Below are 22,347 nucleotides of genomic sequence, written 5' to 3'. Positions count from 1 at the left end.
CTTCATTACCTTCTCACTACTTAAATAATAATATATATTTTAACATTTAAGGCCATACTCTTTTAAAGCTTTATTTCACATGAATTCCCTTTATACAGTGTGAATTTTAGCTAAACTATTCTACTAGCTATTCTTTGATCTTATCCTGATCTTACCTATCTCTGTACATATACAAGTGATCATACTACATCTCCCTTCCTTCCTTCCTTCCTTCCTTCCTTCCTTCCTTCCTTCCTTCCTTCCTTCCTTCCTTCCTTCCTTCCTTCCTTCCTTCCTTCCTTCCTTCCTTCCTTTCTTCCTTCCTTTCTTTCTTTCTTCCTTCCTTTCTTTCTTTCTTTCTTTCTTTCTTTCTTTCTTTCTTTCTTTCTTTCTTTCTTTCTTTCTTTCTTTCTTTCTTTCTTTCTTTCTTTCTTTCTTTCTTTCTTTCTTTCTTTCTTTCTTTCTTTCTTTCTTTCTTTCTTTCTTTCTTTCTTTCTTTCTTTCTTTCTTTCTTTCTTTCTTCTTCCTTCCTTTCTTCCTTCCTTTCTTCCTTCCTTTCTTCCTTCCTTTCTTTCTTCCTTCCTTCCTTTCTTCCTTCCTTTCTTCCTTCCTTTCTTCCTTCCTTTCTTTCTTTCTTTCTTTCTTTCTTTCTTTCTTTCTTTCTTTCTTTCTTTCTTTCTTTCTTTCTTTCTTTCTTTCTTTCTTTCTTTCTTTCTTTCTTTCTTTCTTTCTTTCTTTCTTTCTTTCTTTCTTTCTTTTCTTTCTTTCTTTCTTTCTTTCTTTCTTTCCTTCTTTCCTTCTTTCCTTCTTTCCTTCTTTCCTTCTTTCCTTCCTTCTTTCCTTCTTTCCTTCCTTCTTTCCTTCCTTCTTTCTTTCCTTCTTTCCTTTCTTTCTCTTCACATTCTATCCTTTTAATAGATGGTAAATTCTCTAGTAAGGGATATGGTATTATCTTTCAGTCTTGTGTCCAGAGTTCCTACTAGAAATAGTATTTTTCACATAAGGAAGCACTTACTAAACATTTTTCTTATTTAATTCAATGACTAACTTTTAAAAGGTACACTTAAGAAACTGTGAACACATGAAATGTGTTGCATGGTGGGTAGAGTGCTGTTCTTGGAGTCATGAAGACTCTAGGCTTGGGTCTTGCTTTTGACACATAATGCCTTTGTGATTCTAGAGAAATAATCTAATTTCCCAGGATAAGACTCTAAGTTGCAGCATACTTGTCATTCTGCAGTGATAATAGAAGTTTCTTCACTGGACATTTTCTATTAGTCAAGGAAATTAGAGGTCTAGTCCAGAGGTATATTTTTAAAAATCCACACAAAATGGAAATGAGTATTTCAGAAGACGATTCAGATAGCTCAACAAGCTCCTATTTTCCCTCAGTTATTTGAGAAATTTAAGTATCATTTTTTTGGTATATCATTATATATAATTATTAGTTTTCTGCTTTAATTTAGATGTAGAAAGAGTTTGGCTAGGTCAATATGGAGTAACTCAAATTGACTTATTTATAGAATGTTTGTCAAACAAGATTTTAATATTTTCCCCAAAAGTTAAAAAAGGCATTCATTTTCTTAGGTGGTGAATATAATCTTTTTTTCAACTGTTTCTCAGCAATGAATAGAAAAAAATCCAGTAGTTCATTTTTTTTCAGTTTACTCATTATTTCACATGTATAATACTATATATAGTCCAACTAATGGTGTTCAAAGCATTAGCCTATAAGAAAATGTGCAAACCCTTTGTTCTTGTACAAAATGAAATGAATTTATAGGTTTTTCAAAGTAAAAAGTAAAAGAATTATAATTTTCAGTAGAAATAAAAGATAATTTGATGAAAGTAATTTGTCATAAAGTGTTTAGTGTTAATAAGACTCTCCTGGAACTAATATTTTCTTCATCAGAAGTTGTTTCTAATGCTGTATAAATCTCTACAATAAGAAAGAAAATATCTCTTAAAATACTTATAGCAACAGAATAACTCAAATAATAGCTGTGACAAACATGACAAGTCATAACAGGAAGAATAGTAAAAATAGAAAAATGATGGCAGAACTTTGAATATTGCATGAACTTCTATATGGAGGTAGAGGACATGATTTACCATCAAAATCTAGTCTTAACCATAAACAAGTCCAAAGATAAAACAGGTAACAGTGTGCTATGCTGATAAATAATTTGGCATTTGCAAAATAAGTTGTAGTCCTGGAACTTTATAGAATTTGAAGATTGACCACTGAACTTTTCCACTTGCACAGTATTTTGATGAAGCAAACACATCTGGACTTACCTCTTGATAAAAACCAGGTGGCAGACTTTAACATTGGGCCATATCTACTAAGATGAATATTGATAGGGATAAGTACAAAGTATGATCCTGAACTTAGATTCAAAAAATCATCCTCATGAATGAAAAAGCAAGATAACAGAGATATAGCTAGATAACTATTTGTCTGGAAAAACAAATCATGGTGAAATGATGGTCAAAAAGTTAATATCCATTTGCATTATGATAGGAACTGTGTCCAAGACAAGGCTTACAACCCTAGAATAATCTTCTGCTCTTCACTCTCCTTACCCCCTTATATCAATTTAGATCCCAAATCCTACATCTTCAACATTATTTGCATCTCTGTAAACTAATAGCTGACAGAGGTCAAAGCCCTCCATTCCTGTTGTCTGGACTCTTGCAGTAATCTCATGACTGGTTTCCTTGCTTCTAATTATCACCCTTCATATCCTTCCTTAACATAGCTGCCAAAGTAGTCTCCCAGAGCCCAAGTCTATGTCATTTTTTCTGATCAAGAAACTTCAATGTCTCTCTTGATTACCTTGATAATCAATACTTTGAGATACCTTTGCAGAATATGCTAAGACATATTTTGTCTTTTTAAAGCTTTATGTATTGTTTCCTATTCATTGAAAGATTTGCTTTGAAAATCACCATTACAAAATACAATTAAAAATAATTCAATAAAATCTTCTTGAGTGGCCAAAGTGGTGGCATAGAGAAGAAAACAATGCAGGTAAGATCCCTTCCATAACTCCTCAAGAGATTCATAAAATGCAAATACACTAGACCCAATCCTGATGGAAGATTTCAGAAAAAGTCAAAGTAAGTCCTTTGACTAGCCTTGGTCAGCATAGGGAGAAAAAGAGGTATATAGACCTTGGGAACAGTGTCTAGACAGGAGCAGGCAGCTCTCGAAGATCACTCCAAAACATAGAGAGAGGCTGTGCACTAGCACAAAAGGAAGTCTCAGATGCATACTGGGGCACCCCAAGAATCATACTGGGGTACTTTTTTTTTAAACCCTTACCTTCCATCTTGGAGTTAATACTGTGTATTGGCTCCAAGACAGAAGAGTGGTAAGGGCTACATTAGCGATGCTTCTGGCTCCTGAATTTCTTCTCTCCATTCACCACCCACTATTTCCCTATTTGGGAATAACATTGCCTGCCATGCTGTAGGACCCCTTCACATTGCACTTTTAATCTGTGACCCAGGGCAGGGTAGTGGGCAACAACAGTGACAGCATTTGTCCTCATTAAAGTATCCCAGGTTCACATCTCGTCAGGTTTAGTAGGTTTAGGGGGCAGCTGGGTAGCTCAGTGGATTGAGAGCCAGGCCTAGAGATGGGAGGTCCTAGGTTCAAATCTGACCTCAGACACTTCCCAGCTGTGTGACCCTGGGCAAGTCACTTGACCCCCATTGCCTAGCCCTTACCCTTCTTCTGCCTTGGAACCAATACGTAGTATTGATTGTAAGGGAGGGGAAAGGTAGGGGTTAAAAAAATAGCAGCAACAAAAGCAAGTCTAGCCCATATGTTCCCTAAAAAAGTGTGCGAGACTAATCTTAACATCAAATACAGAGTCAGGAAGTAGTCTGGAAGAATGGGCAAAGAAATAAACCAAAAAGAACAGCACTCTACTGAACTGTTTCGGTGTCATGGAATGCCGAAGAGAATGACACCAAAATTTTCACAAGCAATGCCTTAGAGAAAAACAGCTTGAACACAAACAACTCTAATTCTTAAAACATTTGAAGCAAGAATAAAAAAGCTTAAGATGTTTTTTTTTTAAAGTGGAATTAGGCTTCTTGAGAGAAAAAATGGGCAAGAAATAAGAGTTATGAAAGAGAGAATTAGAAGGAGAATTAAAAGCTTGCCTCAAGGTGTACAAAACCTTGCCTAAGTAACAAATTCCCTGAAAATTAGAATAGACCAGATAGAAGTGTCTTTATTTTTTAGCAACAAACAATAATAAAGTCAAAATATTGAAAAATATTGAAGAAAATATAGCTATTTCAAGAATTATTTAATTTTTTTTTATTAAAACCCTTACCTTTCATCTTGCAATCTATACTGTATATTGGTTCCAAGAGAGAAGAGTGGTAAGGGCTAGGCAATGGGGGTCAAGTGACTTGCCCAGGGTCACACAGCTGGGAAGTATCTGAGGCCAGATTTGAACCTAGCATCTCCTGTCTTTAGGCCTGGCTCTCAATCCACTGAGCTACCCAGCTGCCCCCTATTTAAAGAATTCTTAAAAGAAAACTGCCCAGAACTCTTAGAATAAGAGGACACAGTGGAAATAGAAAGAATCCCATTCACTTCCTAAAAAAACACCTCAAAATGAAATCTCCTGTGAACATGACAGCAAAATCCAGAGTTTCCAGGTCAAAGAAAAAGAACTTCAAGCAGCCAAAAAGAAGGAATTCAAGTACTAAGCAGCCACAGTAAGGATCACACACGATTCAGCAATCTCTGTTCATTTTATTTATTTTTTTAAATGAAAAATGAATTTGTTTATTGTCAAAATTTTGTTTTTATAAGTGAATCTAAATTTTAAAAAATGTTTTGTTGAAGAACATTTTGTCCAATACCTTCCCAAAGTTTTCTTTACAAATCAAACATAATGCTCATTCCTTGATACTCTGAAAAATGTGTTTTGATATGCTTCTATGCAAAAAAATTTTTTTTCAGAGTTAGAAGGACTTGGTTCAGAAAGGGAAGAATATTCTGACTCCCTAGGAACTGTTTTTAGATTTGAAGTCTGTAAAACAGTCTAAGAGACTTCCGGTTAAGATGGCGGCTTAGAGAAAGCTGAAGTTCAGATCTCCGGAAAACCCTTCCCGACCGATCTCAAACTAGAAGCTCCTAAGGCGCCGAAATTCAAAACGATCAACAGCACAGACCCTGGGAACCCTCCTCCTGGACCTGGACCCGGTTCAAAAGGTACGGCTCCCCTTAAAAGCCAGAACCCGAGATCCCTCGGACCTCAGGGGTAGGAGCGCAGAGTCCAAGGCTCCCGGAAGCGGCAGCCGCGCTGGGCTCAGAGAGCAGGGTCTGAGGAACAACAACCCTCAGGGTCTTCTACCCAAGTCCCAGTCCGGGTGAAAGTTACTGCCTGGGGCCTCCGCTGCAGAGAGCTGGTCAAAACAACAGCAACCCTCAGGGCGGGCAAGACAGCCTCACGGGCTGGATCCTGCTATCCAAGTCTCAGTGAAAGTCTGTGCTCTCGGAGCTTGGGGAAGCGGCAGCCCATCCCCCCGCAGGCCGACGAAACAGCCTCACGGCCAGGGATTCTGAAGGCAACTTCCGGAAATCGAGCCAGGGGGAGAGTGTGGCCTCGTGGTCCGACCCTTCCATTCCAGTTCCAGTGAGGCATATTCAGTTTAACCCAGGGAACGCTCATAGAACCAACATCTGCCCAGGACTAAAGCCTCTGATCACCAGACAAAGACAAGAAAAGCCAATCCTCCACGTTCAGAGATGACAAATTCCACAGAAGCACAGAAGCCCCAAAATACCAAGAAAAATAAGAAGAAAGGGGCGACTCTGGACACATTCTATGGAGCCAAAATACAAAATACAGAGCAGATAGAAGAAGATATACAAGAAAATTCTCTAAAATCTTCCAAAGGAAATAGAAACTCTCCACAAACCCATGAAGAATTTGAATCAGAAAGGACCAAAAAGATGGAAGCCTTCTGGGAGGAAAAGTGGGAAATGATGCAAAAGAAATTCACGCATCTACAAAACCAGTTTGACCAAACTGTAAAAGAAAACCAGGCTTTAAAGCAAGAACTAATAAAGCAAAGCCAAAACACCAAGAAATTAGAAGAGAACATAAAATATCTCACCGACAAGGTGATAGATCTGGAAAACAGGGGGAGAAGAGAAAATTTAAGAATAATTGGACTCCCAGAAAAGCCAGAAATAAACACCAAACTGGACATGGTGATACAAGATATAATCAAAGAAAATTGCCCAGAGATTCTAGAACAAGGGGGCAATACAGCCACTGACAGAGCTCACAGAACACCTTCTACACTAAACCCCCAAAAGACAACTCCCAGGAATGTAATTGCCAAATTCCAAAGCTATCAAACAAAAGAAAAAATCCTACAGGAAGCCAGAAAAAGACAATTTAGATATAAAGGAATGCCAATCAGGGTCACACAAGACCTTGCAAGTTCTACGCTGAATGATCATAAGGCATGGAACATGATCTTCAGAAAGGCAAGAGAGCTGGGTCTCCAACCAAGAATCAGCTACCCAGCAAAACTGACTATATACTTCCAAGGGAAAGTATGGGCATTCAACAAAATAGAAGACTTCCAACTTTTTGCAAAGAAAAGACCAGAGCTCTGTGGAAAGTTTGATACCGAAAATCAAAGAGCAAGGAATACCTGAAAAGGTAAATATTAAGGAAAGGGGAAAAATGTTATCTTCTTTTACTCAAACTCTCTTCTATAAGGACTACATTTATATCAACCTATGTATACTAATATGTGGGGAAAATGTAATGTATAAATAGGGGGTAAAGAAAGACCAAATAGAATAATGGTTCTCACACAAAGATTCACAGGGGAAGGGGAGGGGAAGAAAACTCCTATAAGAAGGAGAGGAAGAGAGGGGGGGAGGGTTTACTTAAACCTCAATCTCAGGGAAATCAACTCTGAGAGGGAAAAACATCCAGATCCATTGGGATCTTGAATTCTATCTTACTCAACAAGGGTAAGGAGAAGGGAAAACCAAGGGGGGGAGGGGGAGAGGGAGAACAAAAAGGGAGGGAAAGAGAGGGGGGAGGGGGAGGGAACAAAAAGGGAGGGACTAAAAAGGGAAACATCAAGGGAGGGGACAAGGGGGACTGATTCAAAGTAAATCACTGGACTAAAAGGTAGAGCCGAAGAAGAAAAGGTTAGAATTAGGGAAGGCAATCAAAATGCCAGGGAGTCCACAAATGACAATCATAACTTTGAACGTGAATGGGATGAACTCACCCATAAAACGTAGACGAATAGCTGAATGGATTAGAATCCAAAACCCATATGTTGTCTTCAAGAAACACACATGAGGCGGGTTGACACCCACAAGGTCAGAATTAAAGGATGGAGTAAGACCTTCTGGGCCTCAACTGATAGAAAGAAGGCAGGAGTGGTAATCATGATATCTGATAAAGCCAATGCAAAAATAGACCTGATCAAAAGGGATAGGGAAGGTAATTATATTTTGTTAAAAGGGACTCTAGACAATGAGGAAATATCATTAATCAACATGTATGCACCAAATAATATAGCACCCAAATTTCTAATGGAGAAACTAGGAGAATTGAAGGAAGAAATAGACAATAAAACCATACTAGTGGGAGACTTAAACCAACCATTATCAAATTTAGATAAATCAAATCAAAAAATAAATAAGAAAGAGGTAAAAGAAGTGAATGAAATCTTAGAAAAATTAGAATTAATAGACATATGGAGAAAAATAAATAGGGATAAAAAGGAATACACCTTCTTCTCAGCACCACATGGCACATTCACAAAAATTGACCATACATTAGGTCACAGAAACATAGCACACAAATGCAAAAAAGCAGAAATAATGAATGCAGCCTTCTCAGATCACAAGGCAATAAAAATAATGATTAGTAATGGTACATGGAAAACCAAATCTAAAACCAATTGGAAATTGAACAATATGATACTCCAAAACCGTTTAGCTAAAGAAGAAATCATAGAAACAATTAATAATTTCATCAAGGAAAATGACAATGGCGAAACATCCTTTCAAACCTTTTGGGATGCAGCCAAAGCGGTAATCAGAGGCAAATTCATATCCCTGAAAGCTCATATTAACAAACAAGGGAGAGCAGAGATCAATCAATTGGAAATGCAATTGAAAAAACTCGAAAGCGATCAAATTAAAAACCCCCAGCAGAAAACCAAATTAGAAATCCTAAAAATTAAGGGAGAAATTAATAAAATCGAAAGTGATAGAACTATTGATTTAATAAATAAGACAAGAAGCTGGTACTTTGAAAAAACAAACAAAATAGACAAAGTACTGGTCAATCTAATTAAAAAAAGGAAGGAAGAAAAGCAAATTCACAGCATTAAAGATGAAAAGGGGGACAGCACCTCCAATGAGGAGGAAATTAAGGCAATCATTAGAAATTACTTTGCCCAATTATATGGCAATAAATACACCAATTTAGGAGAAATGGATGAATATATACAAAAATACAAACTGCCTAGACTAACAGAAGAGGAAATAGAATTCTTAAATAATCCCATATCAGAAATTGAAATCCATCAAGCCATCAAAGAACTTCCTAAGAAAAAATCCCCAGGGCCTGATGGATTCACCTGTGAATTCTATCAAACATTCAGAGAACAATTAACCCCAATACTATACAAACTATTTGACATAATAAGCAAAGAGGGAGTTCTACCAAACTCCTTTTACGACACAAACATGGTACTGATTCCAAAACCAGGCAGGTCAAAAACAGAGAAAAAAAACTATAGACCAATCTCCCTAATGAATATAGATGCAAAAATTTTAAATAGGATACTAGCAAAAAGACTCCAGCAAGTGATCAGAAGGATCATTCACCATGATCAAGTAGGATTCATACCAGGGATGCAGGGCTGGTTCAACATTAGGAAAACCATCCACATAATTGACCACATCAACAAGCAAACTAGCAAGAACCACATGATTATCTCAATAGATGCAGAAAAAGCCTTTGATAAAATACAACACCCATTCCTATTAAAAACACTAGAAAGCATAGGAATAGAAGGGTCATTCCTAAGAATAATAAACAGTATATATCTAAAACCAACAGCTAATATCATCTGCAATGGGGATAAACTAGATGCATTCCCAATAAGATCAGGAGTGAAACAAGGATGCCCATTATCACCTCTACTATTTGACATTGTACTAGAAACACTAGCAGTAGCAATTAGAGAAGATAAAGAAATTGAAGGCATCAGAATAGGCAAGGAGGAGACCAAGTTATCACTCTTTGCGGATGACATGATGGTCTACTTAAAGAATCCTAGAGATTCAACCAAAAAGCTAATTGAAATAATCAACAACTTTAGCAAAGTTGCAGGATACAAAATAAACCCACATAAATCATCAGCTTTTCTATATATCTCCAACACAGCTCAGCAGCAAGAACTAGAAAGAGAAATCCCATTCAAAATCACCTTAGACAAAATAAAATACCTAGGAATCTATCTCCCAAGACAAACACAGGAACTATATGAACACAACTACAAAACACTCGCCACACAACTAAAACTAGACTTGAACAATTGGAAAAACATTAACTGCTCATGGATAGGACGAGCCAATATAATAAAAATGACCATCCTACCCAAACTTATTTATCTATTTAGTGCCATACCCATTGAACTACCAAAATACTTCTTCACTGATTTAGAAAAAACCATAACAAAGTTCATTTGGAAGAACAAAAGATCAAGGATATCCAGGGAAATAATGAAAAAAAACACATATGATGGGGGCCTTGCAGTCCCAGACCTCAAACTATATTACAAAGCAGCAGTCATCAAAACAATTTGGTACTGGCTAAGAAACAGAAAGGAAGATCAGTGGAATAGACTGGGGGAAAACGACCTCAGCAAGACAGTATACGATAAACCCAAAGATCCCAGCTTTTGGGACAAAAATCCACTATTCGATAAAAACTGCTGGGAAAATTGGAAGACAGTGTGGGAGAGACTAGGAATAGATCAACACCTCACACCCTACACCAAGATAAATTCAAAATGGGTGAGTGACTTAAACATAAAGAAGGAAACCATAAGTAAATTGGGTAAACACAGAATAGTATACATGTCAGACCTTTGGGAGGGGAAAGGCTTTAAAACCAAGCAAGATATAGAAAGAATCACAAAATGTAAAATAAATAATTTTGACTACATCAAACTAAAAAGCTTTTGTACAAACAAAACCAATATAACTAAAATCAGAAGGGAAACAACAAATTGGGAAAAAATCTTCATAGAAACCTCTGACAAAGGTTTAATTACTCATATTTATAATGAGCTAAATCAATTGTACAAAAAATCAAGCCATTCTCCAATTGATAAATGGGCAAGGGAAATGGATAGGCAGTTCTCAGATAAAGAAATCAAAACTATTAACAAGCACATGAAGAAGTGTTCTACATCTCTTATAATCAGAGAGATGCAAATCAAAACAACTCTGAGGTATCACCTCACACCTAGCAGATTGGCTAACATAACAGCAAAGGAAAGTAATGAATGCTGGAGGGGATGTGGCAAAGTAGGGACATTAATTCATTGCTGGTGGAGTTGTGAACTGATCCAACCATTCTGGAGGGCAATTTGGAACTATGCCCAAAGGGCGACAAAAGAATATATACCTTTTGACCCAGCCATAGCACTGCTGGGTCTGTATCCCAAAGAGATAATGGACACAAAGACTTGTACAAAAATATTCATAGCTGCGCTCTTTGTGGTGGCCCAAAACTGGAAAACGAGGGGATGCCCATCAATTGGGGAATGGCTGAACAAACTGTGGTATATGTTGGTGATGGAATACTATTGTGCTAAAAGGAATAATAAAGTGGAGAAGTTCCATGGAGACTGGAACAACCTCCAGGAAGTGATGCAGAGCGAGAGGAGCAGAACCAGGAGAACATTGTACACAGAGACTAATACACTGTGGTATAATCGAACGTAATGGACTTCTCCATTAGGGGCGGTGTAACGTCCCTGAACAACTTTCAGGGATCCAGGAGAAAAAAAACACCATTCATAAGCAAAGGATAAACTATGGGAGTGGAAACACTGAGAAAAAGCAACTGCCTGAATACAGAGGTTGAGGGGACATGACAGAGGATAGACTTTAAATGAACACTCTAATGCAAATACTATCAACAAAGCAATGGGTTCAAATCAAGAAAACATCTAATGCCCAGTGGACTTACGCGTCGGCTATGGGGGGTGGGGGGGAGGAAAAGAAAATGATCTATGTCTTTAACGAATAATGCTTGGAAATGATCAAATAAAATATATTAAAAAAAATTAAAAAAAAAAAACAAAAAACAAAAAAAAACAGTCTAAGATTCTTTTTTTCCCATTTGGATAAGTTTATTTAGTCAATTTAGAACATTATTTACTTGATTACAATAATCACATTATTTCCCTCCCTCCCCTCCACCCACTCTTCCCGCAGCCAACATGCAATTTCATTGGGTATTACATGTGTCCTTGATCAGAACCCATTTCCATATTGTTGTTTACACTAGGATATTCATTTAGAGTTTACATACCCAACAATATGCCTTCAACCCATGTATTCAAGCAGTGGTTTTTCTTTGGTATTTTTACTCCCACAGTGTTTCCTCTGGATGTGGATAGTGTTTTTTCTTGTAGGTTCCTCCAAGTTGTTCAGGATCACTGCATTGCCACTAATGGAGCAGTCAATTACATTCGATAGTACCACAGTGTATCAGTCTCTGGGTTCAATGTTCTCCTGGTTCTGTTCCTCTCACTCTGCATAAATTCCTGGAGGTCTTTCCAGTCCCCATGGAATTCCTCCACTTTATTATTCCTTTGAGCACAATAGTATTCCATCACCAACATATGCCACAATTTATTCGACCGTTCCCCAATTGAAGGGCATCCCCCCATTTCCCAATTTTTTTCCACCACAAAGAGTGCAGCTATGAATATTTTTGTACAAGTCTTTTTCCTTATTATCTCTTTGGGGTACAAACCCAGCAGTGCCATGGCTGGATCAAAGGGCAAATAGTCTTTAAGCACCCTTTGGGCATAGTTCCAAATTGCCCTCCAGAGTGGTTGGATCAATTCACAACTCCTCCAGCAATGCATTAATGTCCCAACTTTCCCACATCCCCTCCAACATTCACTACTTTCCTTTGCTGTTATGTTAGCCAATCTGCTAGGTGTGAGGTGATACTTCAGAGTTTATTTAATTTGCATTTCTCTGATTATAAGAGATTTAGAGCACTTTTTCATGTGCTTATTAATAGTTTTGATTTCTTTAACTGAAAATTGCCTATTCATGTCCCTTTCCCATTTTTCAATTGGAGAATGGCTTGATTTTTTGTACAACTGGTTTAGCTCTTTATAGATTTGACTAATTAGACCTTTGTCAGATGTTTGTGTAATGAAGATTGTTTCCCAATTTGTTGCTTCCCTTCTAATTTTGAATGCATTAGTTTTGTTTGTATAAGAACTTTTTAATTTGATGTAATCAAAATTATTGATTTTACATTTTGTGAATTTTTTCTAGCTCTTGCTTGGTTTTAAAGTCTTTCCTTTCCCAAATATCTGACAAGTATACTATTCTGTGTTCGCCTAATTTGCTTATAGTTTCCTTCTTTATATTCAGGTCATTCACCCATTCTGAGTTTATCTTGGTGTAGGGTGTGAGGTGTTGATCCAAACCTAATCTCTCCCATACTGTCTTCCAATTTTCCCAGCAGTTTTTATCAAAAAGTGGGTTTTGGTCCCCAAAACTGGGATCTTTGGGTTTATCATAGACTGTCCTGCTTAAGTGGAATAGACCCCTAAGTCTATTCCACTGGTCCTCCTTTCTGTCTCTTAGCCAGTACTGAATTGTTTTGATAACCACTGCTTTATAGTATAATTTGAGATCTGGGACTGCAAGTCCTCCTTCCTTTGCATTTTTTTTCATTATTTCCCTAGATATCCTTGATCTTTTGTTCTTCCAAATAAACTTTTTTTTACCTAATTCTGTAAAGAAGTTTTTTGGAAGTTCAATGGGTATGGCACTGAATAAGTAAATTAATTTGGGTAGGATTGTCATTTTTATTATGTTAGCTTGTCCCACCCATGAGCGATCAATGCTTTTCTAATTGTTTAGATCTAGTTTTAATTGTGTGGAGAGTGTTTTGTATTTGTGTTCATATAATTCCTGTGTTTGTCTCCGCAGATAGATTCCTAAGTATTTTATATTGTCTAGGGTGATTTTAAATGGAATTTCTCTTTCTAATTCTTGCTGCTGGATGGATTGGAGATATATAGAAATGCTTATGACTTATGAGGGTTTATTTTGTATCCTGCTACTTTGCTAAAGTTGTTGATTATTTTGACTAGCTTTTTGGTTGATTCTCTAGGATTCTTTAAGTATACCATCATATCATCCGCAAAGAGTGATAGCTTGGTCTCCTCATTGCCAATTTTAATACCTTCAATTTCTTTTCCTTCTCTAATTGCTACTGCTAGTGTTTCTAGTACAATGTTAAATAATAGGGGTGATAATGGGCATTCTTGTTTCACTCCTGATCTTATTGTGAAGGTTTCTAATTTTTCCCCATTGCAGATAATGTTTGCTGATGGTTACAGATATATACTGTTTATTATGTTTAGGAAAGACCCTTCTATTCCTATACTTTCTAGTGTTTTCAATAGGAATGGGTGTTGTATTTTATTAAAGGCTTTTTCTGCATCTATAGAGATAATCATGTCATTTTTGTCAGTTTGCTTGTTGATGTGGTCAATTATGTGGATGGTTTTCCTAATGTTGAACCATCCTTGCATTTCTGGTATGAATCCTACCTGGTCATAGTTAATAATCCTTGTGATGACTTGCTGGAGTCTTTTTGCTAGTATCCTATTTAAGATTTTTGCATCTATATTCATTAGGGAGATTGGTCTATAGTTTTTTTTTTTTTTTAAATCTGTTTTTGACCTGCCTGGCTTTGGGATCAGTACCATGTTTCTGTCGTAAAATGAATTTGGTAGAACTCCTTCTTGGCTTATTCTGTCAAATAGTTTGGATTATATTGGGATTAGTTGTTCTTTGAATGTTTGATAGAATTCATTTTCTTAATCCATCTGGACCTGGGGATTTTTTCTTAGGGAGTTCTTTGATGGCTTGTTCAATTTCTTTTTCCGATATGGGGTTGCTTAGGTAATTTATTTCTTCTTCTGTTAGTCTAGGCAATATATATATATATATATATATATATATATATATATATATATATATATATATATATATATATATATATATATATATATATATATATATTTGTAAGTATTCATCCATTTCACAGTCTAAGATTTTTTAGAAAGAATAGTGACAACATAGCAGCACTTTATTTATTGGTCCTGCCCAGTAAGTATGGATTGTGTAGAAGGAAGCCAAAACTTTTGGGAACCTCCACTTTAAGGCAATGGAAAACTTAAATGCAATATTAGAAAAGGCATGGGCTAAGAGCCAAGAATGACTTACCAAACAAAACTGAGTATATTCGTTCATAGGAAAAATAGATCTTTAATGAAATAGAAGACTTCCAAGTATTTATGAGGAAAATATGAGAGCTACATAGAAACATTGAAGTTCAAACACAGGAGTGGAGAGATCTAAAAAAGCAAATAAGAATAAACAAGGATAAACTATTTACATTCAATTGTAGGGACTTGATACATATGCATCATCTAAACCCTAACATCATCATGGGTTTTAGAGGGACTCCAATTTGACAGGCCTTGGGAATGGTTCAGTTATGTCTTGATGAGCTTAAGAAAAGGATGCAAAGAGTGGGGAAGAGGAATATTCAGTGATGAAGGGCAAGAAAGGGTAGATAAAATTATCTCATATAATCAGGACATACAAGTAAACACATACAAATAAGGAAGAGAGAATGAGGGGAACCTTACTCTCATCTGAACTGGTCAAAAGAAAGAAGACAAACATACTTAAAAGCTGAATACAAAAATCAACTTTATTCAATTGAAAAATGAGGGGGAAAAGGAGGAAATTAAGAGGCTAGATCAATGTTTGATCTGATCTATGTGAAACAAACTCAAAGTTTATACAAAAATATTTATAGCTCTTTGTGAGATGACAATGGATGGGAATGTGAAGAAGTGTTCGTAACTTGGACATTGATGAACGAGTTATGTTATATGAATGTTACAAAATACTCTTATGTTGTATTCTTAATGATGTAATGATCAAACAGGATTCTGGAGGACTAATGAAGAATCATGTTTCCCACATCCTGATAAAGTTGAAGGTCTTAGAATGCACAATGAGATACTTAAAACATTTTTGATATGATTTAATGTGAATAATTGTTTTAGTATATATGAATACAATTGATTAGCTCTCTCTGTATAATTTTAATGGGTTTTGTTTTTTCTCTTTTAGGGGAGTAGAGTGGGATGGGAGGACGAGTAGACTCAGCTGATTAAAATAAATAGAAGCATTAGACCTTGTTTTACAATTCTACCTCTGACGCTTAAACCTAATTTTTCTCCATGAAACTGTAGTCTAGGTGATAAAATCCAACTTTTCACTGTACTTTTTAGGACCTACTTGTTCTTAATCAGTCTCATAAACTCTTTAAATTTGGAAGAGACCTTAGAGTGTTCATTTAGTATAACTTTTTTATTTTATAGATGATGAAACTATATTAAGATGTAAATGATTTAAGAAGGAATTTAAGATTATACATTTAAGTATAAAGACTTTAAGAACAAGTAAAGGAGGTAGAAGGAGAAAACTAGAGTTTACCAAATTTCCAAGCTCACTATATGGGCAATTATGCTTTAATTTGATTATAAATGAATTATAAAACTATTTAGAATGGCTATCAGAGCATATTAAAACTCAATATTTTACTACAATTTTAAGAATTTCCTCAAAATATTTTTATTTTGAAATACAAATATTTCACTAAAGTTTGAAGCCAAATATAAATAGCAGCATAGGAAGGAATCTCAAAGCATGCTTTTATATGTTAATGTGTACATGTGTCCATTACCAGAAAATAAAAAGTTATATATCTCGAAAAATAGACATCTACAAACACCATATTTATATTCATATAAGTATGTGTGTGCACATCCAACACATTTTTTTCAGATTTTTTCTGTAATATGATGCTTTAGTCAGAAGTGTGTACTCTTCTGCAAAAGATTTTAGGTACTTATATTTTATATTATTAAATTTTATATATTATTATATATTTTATATTATATATAATATATAGTTCATATATTATTATCCTATTTTATAGGTACTTATATAGGTACAAGTACACTGTAAAGATTTCTGTCACCAACACAGAAAATCACGCACAAGAGGCCTTTTTTCATCCCTAGATATAGGATTTTCATAATGAAAAAGATTATCAGTCTTTGAAGGCTCCTTAGACAACATCCAATATGATCTTGAGAAGTATGAATCAATGGCAAGAGGGTTGAAATTTGGGTGAAATGCATTTTGAAACTGGTTTTGCTAATAACTTGTTATGTGACCTTGAATAGGTGTTGACTAAGTACTGTATCCTAATTCTCTATTTTTATCATCTAAAATTATGTCAACAGTGAAGTATTATTTTAGGTTCTATGAAATGAAAAAATCTGTCTGTCTATGTTTTGTTCAACAGAGGGAAAAGACAAGGTACTGGAGGGAAAGAGCTATTTGTGATTTGTTTACTGATGTTTAAATCTAATAGCATGGGCATAAGCACATAAGAATATTATTTAGTAAATATATTTTTCTGGAAATTACTGAATTTCCTGGAAAGTAGTGATAAATATTGTCCTTATTAGCAAATAGAAACAGTTTTCAAACCAATTTAATAAATGTTTATCAAGGTTCTATTATATGCAAGGTACAATGCTCAATCGAAGGGATACAACACCCCAAAATAAGATAGTCACTGCTTACATGAAACTCATTTATAAGTTAATTTACAATTCATTGAAATTGGCTAAATTTTTGCTTTTAAAATATGAGATTATTTAGTATAAGATATTTAGTAAAAGCTTTAATTTATGTTCAGAATTATACTCTGAAAAACAAAGAATTTAATAAATTTCCTCTTTATAAATGTACAACAATATATGGCAGGAGAAACCTTTACCCTATGAAAGTCCATGACTAATTTCTAATTTTAGATGTTAAAAAAAACTATATTTTTGTGTTCTTAAATTTATTTTAAATTTTGAGTATTATAAAAATTGAAACAAAGTATTGCGTTAAATTGTGTTTTCTTGTGACTTTTTGTACTTATGTTTTTAATAAGTATTTATATTGTTTCCAGTTTGGCTATTCTACTTGGAGAGGCTTTAGGAAACCTTGTGATAACCAAAATATAAAAATGCCTTTTGATTAAGCCAGATTCATGAAAAATATCCTTCACTATGCATAGAAAGACTTTGCTGAAAGATTTTTCATTTGACCTTTGAAAATGTTTATTAGCTATGATTAACAAGTTTTTTTGGGGGGCAATTATCTCATCACTAATTGTTATTTTATGTTTATAATTTATCAGAAGACATTCATGATAGATCCGTGATTTCATCCTATATTTTCTTCTTCATTTTTAGTATTAGGTAAACTTGAAAAGATCTTCCTTTGTTTTGTAAAGCTATATCTTATGGTATTGAATTTTCTTTCCAATTTTGAAGGGTAAATGTGTATAAAATGAGCAAAAGAATGTCCTCTCTTAAATGTTGTTAGAAGTCTTTGATAAGCTCTTTTTCATAGTCTTTTAAACTTTTTATTACTGAAATGTCATAGATTATTAGTTTATTTTACAAAGTAGTGCCTTTTAAATAATTTAAAATTATATAATTTGATTTGAAAAGTGATCATTATTATTATAATTTTACATAAATGTTTCACCAGTATCAATAATAAAATATTTTTAGATTTGGTCTGATATCTTATGTAATTCATTTTCTGAAGTATTACGGACTCTTAAGTATTCTAAAAATACACTGTTACATTTCACAGGTACTTGGATTAATTCATGATAATTTACCTGGTAATAAAATTGTGAAAGATTTTAATTACTGTCTGATATTAACAGCAATAAAGAAATTCATAGGAAAGGACTGTTATCTCAAATATTTCAGTACTTCAGGTGAAATGCTTGGTTAATCGATCTCAAGGATGAAACAATGACCAAGAATATAAATCACACAAGGGGGTTTATTAAACAAACTGCTGTTTGGACTCAGCACTCTAAAAATGGCTGGTGCCCAGAGTCTGGGACTTGGAGGTCCTTTTATACACTGGAGTGACCAGGAACTTTTGTGGTAGGGAGAGTGCACAGGAATTCCTGAGGTGGGGGGAGTGAACAGGAACTTGACAGGAACTTCTGGGGTTGGGGTCGCTCCTGACATATGTCAGGAGGGGAAGTGACAGGAAATTCTGCTGTTGGGGTTATTATTGGCTCCTGGCATATGTCAGGATGTGATGACTTGCCTGAAAGGTTCTATGGGTAGGGAAGGGAATAGGAGCTGGTTCTTCACAGGGAACTATGATTTCATCAATATGGGTCTTCTCCTTATCTAACATAGACCTAAACCAACCAGTAGATAATTGTCATGAGTTGTCATGCGTATATATCTATCGGACTGTTCCTTCTCCTCATCCAGATCATTCTCACTAACCACAAGTGTTCCACAGATCTCTGTCCTGGGCCCTTTTCTCTTTCTGTATAATATTTTCCTTGGTCGTCTTATCAGTTCCCATGGATTTAATTTCACTATTCTAATGATTCTCAAATCTGTTTATCTGGTGCCAACTTATCTGCTTATCTGTCGTCTCACATCTCCACCTGCCTTTTGGATATCCAATAGATGTCCAATATATATCTTAAAACCAACATGTCCAAAATGGCACTCATCTTTACTCTTAAATCCTCTCTCCTCCCAAACTTTCCTCTACTGGCCATTCTCCCAGTTCCCTAGGCTTGTAATCTACATGTCAAATTCTACTCCTCACCACCTTGCACCCTCTAGTTTCATTATTTACCAAAGCCTGTTTATTTCACCTTTGCAGCATCTTTTATATAAATCCCCTTCTCTCCTCTGCCACAGATACACTACCACCAGTCTTATATGAGCTCATTACCTTACTCTTGGATAATTTCAGTAACCTGTTGGTAGATCTGCCTGCTACAAAAGTCTTTACTCACTAATCTTTTTTCTGTTCAACCACCAATGTGATTTTCATAAGAACATAGGTCTGATCATATCACTTCCATATTAAATAAACACCAGTGGCAACCCATTGCCTCTGGTATTAAATACAAAATCATTTGTTTGGTGTTTAAAAAAGCCTATCATAATGGAGCTCCCTCCTCCCATCTTTTCAGTCTTGTTATACTCCTTCCCTTAATCTCTTCCACCTTTGATCAGATAACACTGGTCTTCTTGCTGTTGTTCCACTGTCTAGATATCTTACCTCTTGGTTGCCGGCATTTTCTCTGACTGTTCCCTTTGCCCAGAATGATCTTCTTCCTCATCACTGCCTCCTGGCTTTCCTAACTTCCTTCAAGTCTCAACTAAAATCCTACTTTTTACAAGAAACTTTTCCCACTCCCTCAATTCTGTTGATTGCCTCTTTTAATTATTTCTGATTTATCTTATATCTACCTTGATTATACATACTTGTTTGCATGCTCCTCCACCCTACCCCATTGCTTGTGAGCTCCTTAAGAGGAGGGCCTATCATTTGCCTTTTTTATGTATTCCTAGCTATTAGCACAGGGCTAAGCCCATAGTATGCTTATTATAGCCCAACTGGACTGATGTAGATCGATATAAATAATATAGATGAACAAATTCATTGCTTATTGGAGAACATGTTTTTGATGAGACCCCTTTGGGTTTTAGCTAAGCTGATGCTTTGACTCCAGACATATGTGGATGGTCACTAGCTCCTACTCAAAGTCTTTGCCATTTTATAGAACTTGACAAGCTTGCGCTTTGTTGGCTTAACGTTCTTCCTTTTTTAAAAAACCTTTACCTTTTGTCTTTGACTTGAAACTAAGTTTTGGTTCCACGGTGGAAGAGCAATAAGGGCTAGGCAATTGGGGTTAAGTGACTTGCCCAGGGTCACACAGTTAGGACATGTCTAAAGCCAGATTTGAACTTAGGACCTCCCTACTCTCAGTCTGGCTCCCCAACTACTAAGCCACTAGCTACTACTTTTATTTTAACTTGCAAGAATGCAAGGTTACCTTCATTAAATAATGAGAAATACTTTACATTAATGGACAATTTTAGATAAATAATATTGGAGCAGTGATCATCTTTCACCTTCAAAATAATATGAACTTAGAATTTAAAAAGCTTACACAATTCCACAATTTTTCTTATGAAATTTTTTTGTTTAAAATAGAATTGGTTTGTCAGACATAATTTTCTTATTTAGCATATTTCATTTAATTTAATCCCAGTGACTCTTTAAAAAACATAAAAAACCCATAAGAAATGCCATTCTAGGTCAGACCAGTGATCCATTTAGCTGAATATGCTGTCTCTGACACTGACACCAGATTAAATTATATTCACAATTTTTCCCTTGTCTGTGTACATACTGACCTAAAAGAACTTTAGAAAAATAATTACATATGCTTTGCCCTCTTATAAAGAATGTTGCCTTTGTGTATTTGATTGTTTGAATAAATATTTATTGAGCCTATTCCCAATACTAGTTCCAAAAGCTTGCTAGGTGAGTGACATTAGTTTATAGTTCACAGTCTTTTCTAGGACTCTCCCTCCCTTTTTAATGAAAAGGAACTAATCAATGGTCTACCAAACTTCTAGCACAGTGGCCTGTCATAATGACAATGTTACACATTCTGACCATCTGTCTTAACTATGGATTCTTTTAGATTTATTGGATGAATGCTTTCTAGTTCTAATTATTTTTTATATTGAATTTTGTCTTAAACCAAATTAGATTTTAGACAACTTGGGTCTAGAACATCTTCTCTTTTTACCATTGTTTGGTATGAAAGCCATGCATTTTATTCCTTTATGGGTCAGTTAACTTTTTAAAATTTTGACCACTGTATATATGCCCTAACTTGATAAAATCAGTAGATGCAAATGGGCCTTTGAGTGTGTGAATACTCCCTAATATCACAGATTCATAGTTTTAGGCCTCAAAGGGACATTACCAATGATCAAATTAAAATTCTTCCTTTTACAGACTAGGACAATGAGGCCCAAGTAGATTAAATGTGTTGCCCAAGGTTCCAAAGGGAGCAAATAGCAGCATCCACAATTGAACTCAAACCACCTGACTAAATCCAGTGTTCTCAGAATATCACATCATGACAACTACTTGATAAACAATTTGAAGCAAAAGACTCAAGAGGACAGTCTAGATTTGACCAAAGGGTCAGTATAGTTAAGGGATGACACTATAGTTGGTGCAGGGATGTTGTCCTGAGAAAGAACTGAAGTATTGGTAGGAGATCATGGTGTGAATGAAGAATATCATTTGAGGTTGCCATTAAGAGGGAGGGAGAGGTGAAATGACAGTAAGTTGTGATCAGATAAGGGAATTTCAGAGTTCATCAAAATGGAAGTAGTGCATTTGTAGGTTATAAAAACATTAAGGGTCTATCCACATTCAGAGGAAAAACTGTGGGAGTAGAAACACTGAAGAAAAACAACTGCTTGACTACATGGGTCGAGGGGGATATGGTTGGGGATATAGACTCTAAATGAACAGCCTAATGTAAACAACATGGAAATAGGTTCTGATCAAGGGCACATGTAATACTCAGTGGAATTGTGTGTTGGCTATGGGAAGGGGTGGGGGGAGGGGAGGGAGGGAAAGAATATGATTCTTGTAACCAAGGAATAATGTTCTAAATTGACTAAATAAAATTAAAAAATAATTTTTTTAAAAAGCACACAAACTTTCCTTAAAAAAATAATAAAGATTAAGGGTGAGTGGTATTGGCTTGAAAAAAGTTTGTTACTTAAGAATCTGCTTAAAAACCTAAATTCCTGCTTAAAACCTATATCCATTTTAATTTTTTATTTCTTAACAACCAAAGTCATTTTCTTCTGCACTTGATTTTCTTTCAAAACTTCAGGTATTTGCTTTTAAGAATGGTATGAAATACACCATTATATTGAGAGGTTTTTTTTTTGTTTGTTTGTTTTTGTTTTTAAAGACTAATCTCATAAGTCTGAAGCCTGCTACTTCAGTCATTATGCATAGAACATTGCTTGGGAATACTTGATGTG

General features: G+C 35.4%; 1 protein-coding gene and 1 pseudogene across 1 annotated transcript in view; both read left to right on the top strand.

The window, feature by feature from the left end:
- SDK1 (sidekick cell adhesion molecule 1) overlaps positions 1–22,347 on the top strand; it is a 1,320,044-nt gene that overhangs the window by 313,153 nt on the left and 984,544 nt on the right.
- Positions 4,637–22,347, top strand: part of LOC100617412 (protein phosphatase 1 regulatory subunit 7-like) — an 85,274-nt pseudogene continuing 67,563 nt past the window's right edge.

Source organism: Monodelphis domestica, chromosome 7, assembly GCF_027887165.1.
Source record: "Monodelphis domestica isolate mMonDom1 chromosome 7, mMonDom1.pri, whole genome shotgun sequence".
Taxonomy (NCBI): domain Eukaryota; kingdom Metazoa; phylum Chordata; class Mammalia; order Didelphimorphia; family Didelphidae; genus Monodelphis; species Monodelphis domestica.
This window is presented reverse-complemented; position numbering and strand designations above follow the sequence as displayed.